Source organism: Schistocerca piceifrons, chromosome 7, assembly GCF_021461385.2.
Source record: "Schistocerca piceifrons isolate TAMUIC-IGC-003096 chromosome 7, iqSchPice1.1, whole genome shotgun sequence".
NCBI lineage: Eukaryota > Metazoa > Arthropoda > Insecta > Orthoptera > Acrididae > Schistocerca > Schistocerca piceifrons.
This window is the reverse complement of record NC_060144.1, coordinates 104,564,332-104,578,221: the sequence shown is the minus strand read 5'-3', so window position 1 is coordinate 104,578,221 and position 13,890 is coordinate 104,564,332. Positions and strand designations below refer to the sequence as shown.

General features: G+C 45.0%; 1 protein-coding gene and 1 pseudogene across 1 annotated transcript in view; one reads left to right on the top strand and one right to left on the bottom strand.

Annotated features, from left to right (window-relative positions):
* LOC124805479 (myogenesis-regulating glycosidase-like) overlaps positions 1-13,890 on the top strand; it is a 66,319-nt gene that overhangs the window by 6,584 nt on the left and 45,845 nt on the right. The window lies entirely within an intron of this gene.
* Positions 432-548, bottom strand: LOC124709376 (annotated as a pseudogene).

The following is a 13,890-nucleotide window of genomic DNA, read 5'->3' as shown; positions in this document are numbered from 1 at the left end:
CCGTCCTGCTAGTCTTGAACCTCCTATTAACGTTGGTCTCATAAATTATAAGTTAAAACATACGAGGGACTTCTATCTTGTGGTGAGCTATTTAGGGGCTGATATTTTATGGTGACCCGTCCGCACCACGAAATTCCTAAAGACTGGTTGGAAAGCAGTCCCTTGCCCGAACCTCGCTGATAGAGAATTGCCGCAAACAACCTGGACTGAAGTTTGGTTCAATATTAAAGCACTCCGTCTTCAAGCCACAAGTGGCCCATCGGGACCATCCGACTGCCGTGTCATCCTCAGATGAGGATGCGGATAGGAGGGGCGTGTGGTCAGCACACCGCTCTCCCGGTCGTTATGATGGTTTTCTTTGACCGGAGCCGCTACTATTCGGTCGAGTAGCTCCTCAATTGGCATCACGAGGCTGAGTGCACCCCGAAAAATGGCAACAGCGCATGGCAGCTGGATGGTCACCCATCCAAGTGCCGGCCACGCCCGACAGTGCTTAACTTCGGTGATCTCACGGGAACCGGTGTACCCACTGCGGAAAGGCCGTTGCCTGGCTCAATATTAGTCTTCCGATTTTGCCGATGCGTGTAGCATCTTCGTGGTATAAGGTAGCAAATAACTTGATGCCAACGAACGAGTTACTGCTCGTATTGTTATTAGCGACACGGATTTATGTAGTCTTGTACGTCGACAGATATGATACGGTATCGCCTTACTTGTGCCGGTCATATTACAAATTTGTCTTGGATTAGGAAATAACTGGCCTTCCTTACTCCATCTTCTGAGAGTGTATACACTACGGACATCACATTGTGCCCAAATTCTTCCTTTATTTCACGGTCGAAAACGCATACCGTTATGTGGTTGCTGGGACACTTCGTTCGTTATGTCGTAGAAGGCGAGGGGGAAGATCACATTAACTTCATGCAGTACATGATCACGGCTTATTGGACATGCTTGCGAAAGCCCCAATATCGAGACCTCTTCGCCAACATGTTGAATCTTATTTTCCGTCGGCAAGGTGTTTCTCAATTTCATTTTTCTGATGATAGGTGATTTTTTTTTTTGTTATTTATATTCTCATCTGATTCGTTTCTGCTTGTTCCCCCCTAGTTTCCCTGTTTTTTGTTCTGTGTTTTGACGCAATATCACTCCAGTTCTATTATAAAATGTATAGAGATGAATTATATTTGCACATGAGCCTATACAATTCTCGCAATTAAATTGGAATTCTTCTCAGTTTGCTATTTAGAATATAATCTGATTTCTTTGTCTTTCTTAGATCCTATATTTTAAAAAAATACACATAATATTAAATAAATAAAAATTTTAAAAAATTATAAAAAATTGATGATACACATAGTGAGACCTTGCTTGTGGTTGACACATAGTGAGACCTTGCTTGTGGTTGGTGGCTACTTTCTCGGATTTTTTTTCCTTTCTCTTTTTATTTATTATTCTTTTATCATAATTAATTTTCTCTCCCATTTGCAGGTTATATTACATGATGATTTGACTATGGTCTATTGAAGTTTTATAATAGTACCAAGCCACTCTAATAACAAATAGAGAAAAGAATTTGGTCTCGGTGCAGCGTCTTAGAATAGTAATCACTTCAAGGGTTCGGATTAATAATAAGCACTCGGGGCCGAAGACTTGCGGCAAAAGAAGCCACCCTCATTCTGCCAACGGCCTTGTCAAAGGGGGCGCGGAAGAGCGAACAGAAGTTCAGGGCACTCTCTTGTCCTTGGGGTAGGAAACTGTCACTAATGGCGGAAGAATGACCAACGATAAACGGCATGAGGAAGCAGAAGGCAGTGGAAACCACTACATTAAAGACCCATTACTTGTATCCAAAGGACATTTTGCCTGTAATTGAAAAAAATGTCATGATGATCCCTCCATTGGTAAAAGATTCCGGAATAGTCCCCCATTCAGATGTCCGGTACTGCCAATGGGGAGGTGACAATTTGAAAAAGTTTGAATAATCAATGAAAGGATAACGACATATGAATCGGGGGGTGGAATGTCAGAAGCTTAAACATGGTAGGGAAACTAGAAAATCTGAAAAGGGAAACGCAAAGGCTCAATGTTGATATACACTCCTGGAAATTGAAATAAGAACACCGTGAATTCATTGTCCCAGGAAGGGGAAACTTTATTGACACATTCCTGGGGTCAGATACATCACATGATCACACTGACAGAACCACAGGCACATAGACACAGGCAACAGAGCATGCACAATGTCGGCACTAGTACAGTGTATATCCACCTTTCGCAGCAATGCAGGCTGCTATTCTCCCATGGAGACGATCGTAGAAATGCTGGAACGGCTTGCCATGCCATTTCCACCTGGCGCCTCAGTTGGACCAGCGTTCGTGCTGGACGTGCAGACCGCGTGAGACGACGCTTCATTCAGTCCCAAACATGCTCAATGGGGGACAGATCCGGAGATCTTGCTGGCCAGGGTAGTTGACTTACACCTTCTAGAGCACGTTGGGTGGCACGGGATACATGCGGACGTGCATTGTCCTGTTGGAACAGCAAGTTCCCTTGCCGGTCTAGGAATGGTAGAACGATGGGTTCGATGACGGTTTGGATGTACCGTGCACTATTCAGTGTCCCCTCGACGATCACCAGTGGTGTACGGCCAGTGTAGGAGATCGCTCCCCACACCATGATGCCGGGTGTTGGCCCTGTGTGCCTCGGTCGTATGCAGTCCTGATTGTGGCGCTCACCTGCACGGCGCCAAACACGCATACGACCATCATTGGCACCAAGGCAGAAGCGACTCTCATCGCTGAAGACGACACGTCTCCATTCGTCCCTCCATTCACGCCTGTCGCGACACCACTGGAGGCGGGCTGCACGATGTTGGGGCGTGAGCGGAAGACGGCCTAACGTTGTGCGGGACCGTAGCCCAGCTTTATGGAGACGGTTGCGAATGGTCCTCGCCGATACCCCAGGAGCAACAGTGTCCCTAATTTGCTGGGAAGTGGCGGTGCGGTCCCCTACGGCACTGCGTAGGATCCTACGGTCTTGGCGTGCATCCGTGCGTCGCTGCGGTCCGGTCCCAGGTCGACGGGCACGTGCACCTTCCGCCGACCACTGGCGACAACATCGATGTACTGTGGAGACCTCACGCCCCACGTGTTGAGCAATTCGGCGGTACGTCCACCCGGCCTCCCGCATGCCCACTATACGCCCTCGCTCAAAGTCCGTCAACTGCACATACGGTTCACGTCCACGCTGTCGCGGCATGCTACCAGTGTTAAAGACTGCTATGGAGCTCCGTATGCCACGGCAAACTGGCTGACACTGACGGCGGCGGAGCACAAATGCCGCGCAGCTAGCGCCATTCGACGGCCAACACCGCGGTTCCTGGTGTGTCCGCTGTGCCGTGCGTGTGATCATTGCTTGTACAGCCCTCTCGCAGTGTCCGGAGCAAGTATGGTGGGTCTGACACACCGGTGTCAATGTGTTCTTTTTTCCATTTCCAGGAGTGTAGTAGGAGTCAGTGAAGTGAAACGGAGAGAAGACAAGGATTTCTGATCAGATGAGTATAGAATAATAACAACAACAGCAGAAAATGGTATAAGGGGAGTAGGATTCGCTATGAATAGGTAGGTAGGGCAGGAGTGTGTTACTGTGAACAGTCAGTGGTAGGGTCGTTCTTATCAGAATCGACAGAAAACCAACACCGACAACGATAGGTCAGGTGTAGATGCCGACATCCCAACTTGAAGATTAAGAGGTAGACTATACTCAAATGGTAATACAGTACATAAAGGGAGATGAAATTCTTATAGTTATGGGGGACTGGATGCAGTTGTAGGGGAAGGAATAGGAAAAGAGGTTATAGGAGCTTAAGAGAAGCAATGAGAGAGGAGAAAGACTGTAATAAATTTCAGCTAGTAATGGCGAACATTCCGTTAGCCACAGTCTGGGACGTGTTTCCAGGAACCAACGCCCAGGCTGTGGCTAAGCAAGTCTCTGCAGTACCCTTTCTTCCAGGAGTGCTAGTTCTGCAAGGTTCGCAGGAGAGCTTCTGTAAAGTTTGGAAGGTTGGAGACGAGGTACTGGCAGAATTTTAGCTGTGAGGGTGGGTCGCCAGTCGTGCTTGAGTAGTTCAGTCGGCCGCCATCACGGTACCTAAGCGTGTTCGGTCAGAGGGCTAGCTGCCCTCTGCAATAAAGGAAACTGACTTTATGGACCAGCGATGAACATGAACAAGCGTCATGGGACGTCCTCCCCCGAAAAAATAGAAGGAACAATAACGAACAAAATGAGATGAACAAAAACAGTCGGTAGAGCTTGTGCCCGCAAAAGGCAAAGGTCCCGAGTTCGAGTCTCCGTCCGACACAAAGCTTTAATCTGCCAGGAAGTTTCAGGGGTGTAGTCTTTCGCCTTTACTGTTCAATCTTCGCATCAAAGAAGCAATGATGGAAATATAAAAAAAATTCAGGAGTGGAAATAAAACTTAATGAGTACAGAATATGGACTAAGAATAAATCGAAGAAAAAGAAAAGTCATGAGAAGTAGTAGAAATGAGAAGAGAGAGAAACTTAACGTCAGGATAGATGGTCATGACGTAGATGAAGTTAAAGAATTCCGCTACCTATGCAGCAAAATAATCAATTATGGTCAGAGCAAAGAGGAGATCAAAAACAGACTTGCACTGACAAAAAGCGAATTCCTGGGCAAGAGAATTCTAGTACTATCAAAAATAGGTCTTAATTTGAGGAAAATTTTTTTGAGAATGTACGTTTGGAGCACAGAATTGTATGGTAGTGAAATATAGACTGTGGGAAAATCGGAACAGAAGAGAATCGAAGAATTTGAGATGTTGTGCTACAGACGAATGTTGAAAATTAGGGCAAACTGGAAAGGTAATTTATGAGGAAGTCCTGCACAAAATAGGAGAGGAAAGAAACATGTGGAAAACACTGGCAAAGAGACGGGACTGGACGGTAGGACATCCGTTGCGGCATCAGGGAATGGCTTCCTCGGTGCTACAAGGAGGTTTATGGGACTAAAACTGTAGACAAAGACAGCGATTGGAATACATGCAGCAAATAATTGAGGACAAAGGCAGTAAGTGGTACTCTGAGATGAAAGGGTTGGCACAGGATGGGAATTCATAATGAGTCAAATCAATACAGTCAGAAGACTGATGATTCAAAAAAAAAATGGTGGCAAGATGGTGCACTGGGAAGATGACTGTCTTCTCGGAGAAGCTTCCTCTTTTCCCTCGAGATGATTAACTGTGTTGGAACAATCGCTGTAAGTGTACAGTCACATCATATTTCCCTGAGACACCCTACTGAAGAGCAAGAGCCAATTCAGCCACTGCTCTGCTGTTGGCAGGATCAATGGTGTCAGTGCGAAATGTAGTCTTTTCCTCAATACAGATAATGTAGTATCGTCAACTATTTTCTCTATACTGCTGATGGCAGTTCTCTATCTTCTTGTGGTGTTTTAGCTGCAGTGGATTCATATTCAGTAGTATGCAGTTCCCTGTTGGCTTGAGACCAGCTATCTGCACCAGTCCACTACCATGAATCAGGGGAGAGTGTAGACACCTTCTTCAGGTGGTGTTAAATGATTTCTCTTGAGGCCTCATCAAGTCCATGTCGAGTATAGCGGATCCATCCACTGACTGACTCTTCGTGACCCAGTTGAGGGCTGCCACTTTGATACGATGAACGACCTTTATGAATATTCCTCTCGGCATCTCAGCAGAAAGACAATGGAGACCAAAAGCTCGTTCTCATTCTGGAGCTTATCGAGATCGTTAATTTTGCTGTGCATCTCTTCCCTGTAGTGGTACTTGATGTTGGTTTTATGTTTATCCTGCGCATGAAATGGTGAATATTTCTCGGGCAATCAGCCAGATGGCACCGTGCTGATGATGGAGTATTTGAGCAAGCAGTCTTCTTGCCACCTTAAGGCGTTCGTGATGTCTAGCTGATTTCTGCTGGATGCCGCCATTATGTCCTGTCTCGCCTTCTGCAATGTCAAGCTAGGCAACTTTAGCTGTGGATCTGATGCAGTGGTGGGGTAAGTGGGAGACAGGGGCGACACATGATCGCCAGTAGTGCTGCGTACGGTGTCAGATGCGTATCTCTGCTGTCATGGCTGCTATACCTCTTTATTTTTTTCAGTTTTTATGGCAGGAGCGGATATTCATGTTGATTGTCGCTGTACTTTGATCATTCTCAAGGCTCGGTCCCAAGTCTTGCTTAGTTGACTGCTGCTTCTTCTATTTAATAGTCCATTACGTCTGTAGATCTCTAAAGAGTCGTTTTGAATACAATCCCAGAAGACTTTGGCTAAGTGCATCAACTTGTCACAATTCGTTGTATGTCCTTGGGATACGCAGTGTTCTTCCACAGTGGAGTTTGTCGGCTGTTCGTCGTATATGTGGCGTTTATGCTGTGAGTCTATTCTGTACCGCCCCGATAGTCTGGCCCACATACGTTTTCACACAAGGGAAGGCATACACGGTAGACTTCTAGGTCATCCTTGGCCAACGATAGGGACCCACTCATGAGAATGATCAAAGCAGAGTGGCTGTCTACAAGGCAATCTGCTCCCACAATAAGAACTGGAGGAGACAAGGATGTAATGTGATGACGTTGGCAGAGATCCGCTACTGAGGTCACTGGATGGAACCGAAGCACTATGCTGCACCCACCACCGCCCTAGGTCCGCACCCAGAGACGGCTCTGGTACGAGTGGGAGCTGGGGGAGGGGAAGAGGGCATAAAGGTAGTAATCCGTTATCAGGACCGCCTGTTGGCTTAAAGAAGTGTCACGCCTACTAGATGACAAAACCCACCTGAAAACTCGAGAAATTTTCCAGATGTTCCTAGGCTGGGTGTACCTAAAATCAGGCATCAGGTATCTCCATGTGATGATCAGCAGCATTAAGAAACTCTACAAGCTGCGTAACAGGAATGAGTGCCTTTTGGCCACACTTATCTACGTGTGGAAATGCTGAGAGATCCAAACCGTACCATCTCTTGCGAAGGTCTTTTCTCGCATCAGATCCCCAACCACCTGCAGGATCACAAGAAGAGACAGCCTCTTCCGGCTGAGGGAGTGCATCCACTACAACCGACACGGATATGACGAAACCTCAAGAGGACTCTTCGCGCTCCATCTGCAGTTGGCATCGTCGCTCTCCCCTAATTCGTGGGAGTGGTTAAATCAATAACCTGGTCTCAAACTAAAAGGGCATTGCTGTCACCTACATGCAGACAGACTGCTAAATATAAACACATTGTGGCAAAACGACCACAAGAAGAACGTCAGGGGATTGTCATCAATTGTGCAGAAAAAATAATTGACAATGCTTCCTTGTCTGTACTAAGAAAAAAGATACATTTCACACTGACGCTGATGACCCTAACTACTGCACAGTTTATCAGTGTGGTGGACCAAATCTTGGTTGCTCTTCCATGGGAGAAAGCAGATGAAATATGAGGCAAAATATGCCATATACTTCCCAGACTGTTCTATCAACGCCAAACATTTCCATGGACATCTGTTGCTGCAATAGTTACTGCCAAATTAATCATGTCCTCAAATCTCCTAACTCCTAAATTTACTGTCTTTGTTTGTATTTTGTTCAAATGTTCAAATGTGTGTGAAATCTTAAGGGACTTAACTGCTAAGGTCATCAGTCCCCAAGCTTACACACTACTTAACCTAAATTATCCTAAGGACGAACACACACACCCATGCCCGAGGGAGGACTCGAACCTCCGCCGGGACCAGCCGGACAGTCCATGACTGCAGCGCCTTAGACCGCTCGGCTAATCCCACGCGGCTGTATTTTATTATTACTGTTCTATTCTTAGCATAAGATCTGGCCTCTAGATTTTGTCAAATACTAACTTTCTCGTATATAAAATTAAAAATTATTTTAAGAGAATTAATGCAGAGCCTATAAGGAGGCTCAATAAGGTGTCCTGTCGCTCATATCTAAAATATTTATTCACATAAAAATTATGTAAAAGAAAAAATAATTAGAGAAGAACTATACAGAGTGGTCAGAAACAGTCTGAAAAGCTTGTAAGGATGTTGCAACGTATGTTGTGCCTTGAAATAATTATTATGAAAAAAAATTTATACCTTGCGCTGATTCAGAGTTAACTAGCATCGAAGTTAGCCCATTAGGCCATTTTCAATCCGACCAGGACGGTGTCGCCAAACGACAAGAGAGCGATGCCAAAATTGGACATGGGACGATATGTCCGCAGCTCGTGGTCGTGCGGTAGCATTCTCGCTTCCCGCTCCCGGGTTCCCGGGTTCGATTCCCGGCGGGGTCAGGGATTTTCTCTGCCTCGTGATGACTGGGTGTTGTGTGATGTCCTTAGGTTAGTTAGGTTTAAGTAGTTCTAAGTTCTAGGGGACTGATGACCATAGATGTTAAGTCCCATAGTGCTCAGAGCCATTTGAACCATTTGAACATGGAACGATAGTAAGGATCGAACCTGAGCCAAGACTCCTCGAAAGCTGAGGAGTCTTGTGCACTATCATCTGCGCTCTAACAAGGGAACCCTCCCATCGCACCCCCCTCAGATTTAGTTATAAATTGGCATAGAGGATAGGCCTTGAAAAACTGAACACAGCTCAATCGAGAAAACAGGAAGAAGTTGTGTGGAACTATAAAAAATAAGCAAAATATACAAACTGAGTAGTCCATGTGTAAGATAAGCAACATAATGAATAACGGGAGCTTAGGAGCGCCGTGGTCCCGTGGTTAGCGTGAGCAGGTGCGGAACGAGAGGTCCTTGGTTCAAGTCTCCCCTCGAGTAGTTTAATTTTTTATTTTCAGTTTATGTGACAAACTCTTATGTTTTCATCACTTTTTTGGGAGTGATTATCACATCCACAAGAAAACCTAAATCGGGCAAGGTAGAAGAATCTTTTTACCCATTCGCCAAGTGTACAAGTTAGGTGGGTCGACAACATATTCCTGTCATGTGACGCACATGCCGTCAACAGTGTCGTATAGAATTATCAGACGTGTTTTCCTGTGGAGGAATCGGTTGACCTATGACCTTGCGATCAAATGTTTTCGGTTTCCATTGGAGAGGCACGTCCTTTCGTCTAGTAATCGCACGATTTTGCGGTGCGGTCGCAGAACACAGACACTAAACTTATTACAGTGAACAGAGACGTCAATGAACGAACGGACAGATCATAACTTTGCGAAAATAAAGAAAGTAAACTTTTCACTCGAGGGAAGACTTGAACCAAGGACCTCTCGTCCCGCAGCTGCTTACGTTAACCACGGGACCACGGCGCTCCTGAGCACACACTATCCTTGACGCTGCCTATCTTGCGCATGGACTACTCAGTTTGTATATTTTGCTTATTTTTCATAGTTCCACACAACTTCTTCCTGTTTTCACGATTGATCTGTGTTCAGTTTTTCAAGGCCTATCCACTGTGCCAATTTATAACTAAATCTGATGGGGGTGCGATGGGGAGGTTCCCTTGTAAGAACAACTGACATCAACTGTATCTGGCTGGCCGGCTGAATCAGCACGTGCAACAGCTTGAATGGCTAACTTCAATGCTAATTAACTGGGAAAAGCCGCCACGTATCAAGTCTTTCCTGAAACAGTTATTTAGCAGCATAATCTGCCCATCAACACCTTTACAAGCTTTTCAGTGTTTCAGAGTGTATAATAGGTACCAGTAAACACTGTGTACTGTGTAGTGGGACATATTATGGGAAAAGACCTCACGTTGATCGCACCGTGTTACAGTGGCCTGGCTGACAAGGCTGCTGTTGATGTTGATGGTGACATCGGCAGTCGCTGATCTCCAGACTCAACTCGATGAGGACAGCAATCGACTTGTGATCACCACGAGAAAGGGTGAGTGCTCTGGCCAGCGTCACAGAGTTCATCCGAATCTGTAGAAATGAGAAAGAGTTAAACGTTAGTGTAAGTAACTGTGGTTGCGCTATGCAGGGAATAGTGTCTATGTTTAGGTGAAAACCCTAAGGAATAATTACAAACCCTAAAATGTTAAAACAATGTTCCAATCTTTGATTAGAAAAATTAAGTACTAAAATCCGCTTCACTGATAAATATTAGTAGGAAAGTATATCACAAAAAGCTCAAGTTGCTGTAGGATGTGATAATTTATTGGTTCCAGGTGCGCTTTAAGGACCCTAAAACATTGTTTTCGAGTAGGAAACTCAACTATAGTTTACAGCCTAAAAATATGCCTGTCCATCATGAGCAGTAACAAATCTGACACTGTCACCCTTACTCCAATACATTAACACAGCCCAAGAAACAGAGAGACCTTTACCAAACAGATGGCTTCGAAATCTGTGCTGCTGTGCACCACGGGTAAGCGATTCGACGTGGAGGTAGGTAATCACTAGCAGAAACTGCCTAATATCTGTATACTGGGTCGAGTGCACTAAGTCATTTCACTAACACACTAGCCGGTCGAAGTGGCCGAGCGGTTCTAGGCGCTTTAGTCTGGAACCGCGAGAGCGCTACGGTCGCAGGTTCGAATCCTGCCTCGGGCGTGGATATGTGTGATGTCCTTAGGTTAGTTAGATTTAAGTAGTTCTAAGTTCTAGGGAACTGATGACCTCTGCAGTTAAGTCCCATAGTGCTTAGAGCCATTTGAACCATTTGAACCACTAACACACTGAAACTAATTAATTTCCGCCATGCATATTTCAATACTAAATCACTCGTCACTAGCCTAAGCTTCCCACGTATTGTGAGCAGACCTTACCGTAAACACCACCTACATCCATTAGATGGAGACATGACTCCTGCGCCACAGCTGTGGTGAAATTTGAAATACGCCCATCAAAAAAAGGTTTGCATCACCTCGGTCCCGAGAGTTCCGGAACCTGTACGGAAAATTGGAACAGAGATCAACATAAAAATCATTTCCACCCTCTTTATCGCTCAAGAAAACCACACATTGCGTGCTGTACCACTATACAGCGAGACATTCAGAGGTGGTGGTCCAGATAGCTGTACACACCGGTACCTCTAATACCCAGTAGCACGTCCTCTTGCACTGATGCATGCCTGTATTCGTCGTGGCATACTGTCCATTAGTTCTTCAAGGCACTGATTGTCCCACTCCTCAACGGCGATTCTACGTAGATCCCTTAGAGTGGTTGGTGGGTCACGTCGTCCTTAAACAGCCCTTTTCAAATTATCTCAGGCATGTTCCATAGGGTTCATGTCTGGAGTATAAGCTGGCCACTCTAGTCGAACGATGTCGTTGTCCTGAAGGAAGTCATTCACAAGATGTGCACGATGGGGCAGCGAATTTTCGTCCAAAAAGACGAATGCCTCGCCAATATGCTGCCGATACGGTTGCACTCTCAGTCGGAGGATAGCATTCACGAATCGTACAGCCCTTACGGCGCCTTCCAGGACCACCTGCAGCGTACGTCGGTACCCACATAATGCAACCCCAAGACAGCACGGAACCTCAACCTTGCTGCAATCGCTGGACAGTGTGTCTAAGGTGTTCAGCCTGACCGAGCTGCTTCCAAACATGTCTCCGACTACTGTGTGGTTGAAGGCATATGCGACACTCATCGGTAAATCGAACGTGATGCCAATCCTGAGCGGTCCATTATGCAGCCTGTTGCGCACAGTTTGAATCGTAACACGACGTCCTGTGGCTGCACGAAAAAGAGTTATTCAACATAGTGGCGTTGTTGTCAAGGTTCCTCCGAGCCATAATCTGTAGGTAGCGGTCATCCACTGCAGTAGTAGCCCTGGGGCGGCCTGAGCGAGGCATGTCATCGACAGTTCCTGTCTCTCTGTATCTCCTCCATGTCCGAAAAACATCGCTTTGGTTCACTCGGAAACGCCTGGACACATCCCTTGTTGAGAGCCCTTCCAGGCACAAAGTAAAAATGCGGACGCCATCGAACCGCAGTATTGACCGTCTAGGCGTGGTTGAACTACAGACAACACAAGCCGTGTACCTCCTTCCTGGAGGAATGACTGGAATTGATCGGATGTCGGACCCCCTCCGTGTAACAGTCGCTGCTCATGCTTGGTTGTTTACATCTTTGTGCGGGTTTAGTGACATCTCTGAGCAGTGAAAGGAACTGCGTCTGTGATACAATATCCACAGTCAACGTCTATCTTCAGGCGTTTTGAGAACTGTGGTGAAGCAAAAGTTTTTTTCATGTATATATAATTTAAACCAAACAAAGCAGACGTTTTTTTATCAACTCTTGTTGTACCTTCCTTGTTCAGTTGCGATAATATACTCGATATTTATTTAAACGTATTTAGTCATCTCAACTAACTTTCGATGTTCTAATTACTTGCTACAGTATTTTGTTATCTCAGTAAAACTCTTAATTCAAAAAGGAGAACATTTTCTTTGTACGAGACTACGTAGGTTTAGTGGTATAATCCCACAAAATTCCTGGTACCTTTTAAAGTCCTGACTGTTGGGTTGTTTGGAGGAAGGGACCAAACAGCGAGGTCATCGGTCTCATCGGATTATGGAAGGATGAGGAAGGAAGTCGACCGTGCCCTTTCAAAGGAACCATTCCGGCATTTGCCTGGAGCGATTTAGGGAAATCACGGAAAACCTAAATCAGGATGGCCGGACGCGGGATTGAACCGTCGTCGTCCCGAATGCGTCCTCACTGTTGTTAAAGGTATTCGCCTTTCGTCATTATTCACAGTCACGACAAGTAGAGTCGCTGTATTTAGAAACTGAAAATAGTTGAAATTTTTACCATTCTAAGAGAAAAATAACTCAAATACATTTTTCTGTTTTATCTGTTGTTACCTGCTGCTACATTGTGATGCTGACATGCCGACATCGAAGCTCTGCGAATCCAGTCTAAACTTTTATCAATACGTTCTTCGTCGCAATAATGCAATGGACTTTTTGAATAAATCTGGAGGGTTTCTTTTTACAGCGCTGAGTCATTACCTTGACTTACATATCAATGGGCGACTGAGCGTTGCAGGAACACACGTATACAGTATAAGGATTCACAAATATGTTTCCTGCGACATGTATGTAGTGGTAATTTATATATTTGTTATTTCATTACATTACCCTAGAACTGAAATCTCTTTAACAAGACAATATGAACATCAAATTGTTCTCAAATACGCCGTCCATCAAAACGTAAAGTGCTCATGTGGTCTTGTGCCAACTGAGTGTCCGGGAATTTTCTTTCTTTTTAATGCATACATATCATCTGCCTTTGTTCAGCATTACCAAAAGATTTCTAAGACCAACCACTTGTGCTTTATCAACCCCAGAGCCGGTAAGCTCTATTCATAAAACTGACCCTACGAACGAAGTGTAACTAACTTGTAACACCATAACAATCGATGCTCTTGTATCTCAATTAGAATTTGTGAAGTTGAGTTGAAAAAGCCAGTGCAGCATCTCGACATCCGAATCCAGTATTTACTAACAACTTTAGTTGAATACTTGAGTCGATACTGCACATAACGTTTTCAACTTGCAACTGTTTAAATGAACCAGCGTTGTGGTCGTTATCTTGATGATTCTTAATGATAAAGCGACTTGCCAAATGAAACTATTTTGGGATTATTTTGTCCTGGAGCTGATCCAGAGAGTTTAAATTTTGTTGATTTTGTCTCCAGTGTAGAGGAGTCATGGAGATGGTAATTATCAGGTCTTAAAAATGAGAACTTATCAGTTCCTTTTATGGGTCTTAAGCACTATCATTGTTCCTATAAAATAATTTTATGTAGCGGTTACGATATAACTAGCTCTACTGCTCCATTCTTTCTACAGCCTAGGTCCTCTGCAGCAGACGATGCTTACTACACAATACTACTAACCACACACCGTTGCCACGACAGATTTCAGG